The 223-nt window shown below is 48.0% G+C and overlaps 1 protein-coding gene across 1 annotated transcript in view; it reads right to left on the bottom strand.

Moving 5' to 3' along the window:
- efr3bb (EFR3 homolog Bb (S. cerevisiae)) overlaps positions 1–223 on the bottom strand; it is a 33,737-nt gene that overhangs the window by 29,781 nt on the left and 3,733 nt on the right. The window lies entirely within an intron of this gene.

The following is a 223-nucleotide window of genomic DNA, read 5'->3' as shown; positions in this document are numbered from 1 at the left end:
TCTTGAGACTTTATGTTAGTACATCTCCAAGTTGACCATACTAAGTGATGAGTGATTAGTCCTTCAGCAGCAGCTCTCCTCTCTGTGTCTGCCTCACTCAACTAAACTCACTAAACATCTCACTGGCACAATGGGCCTCACTATCCACCAGAAGTCTCTCTCTCTCTCTCTCTCTCTCTCTGGGCAAAGGACACAGAGACTGGTGGGTGGAGAGAAGCAGGGA

Source organism: Monopterus albus, unplaced genomic scaffold, assembly GCF_001952655.1.
Source record: "Monopterus albus unplaced genomic scaffold, M_albus_1.0 scaffold9.1, whole genome shotgun sequence".
Lineage (NCBI taxonomy): Eukaryota > Metazoa > Chordata > Actinopteri > Synbranchiformes > Synbranchidae > Monopterus > Monopterus albus.
This window is presented reverse-complemented; position numbering and strand designations above follow the sequence as displayed.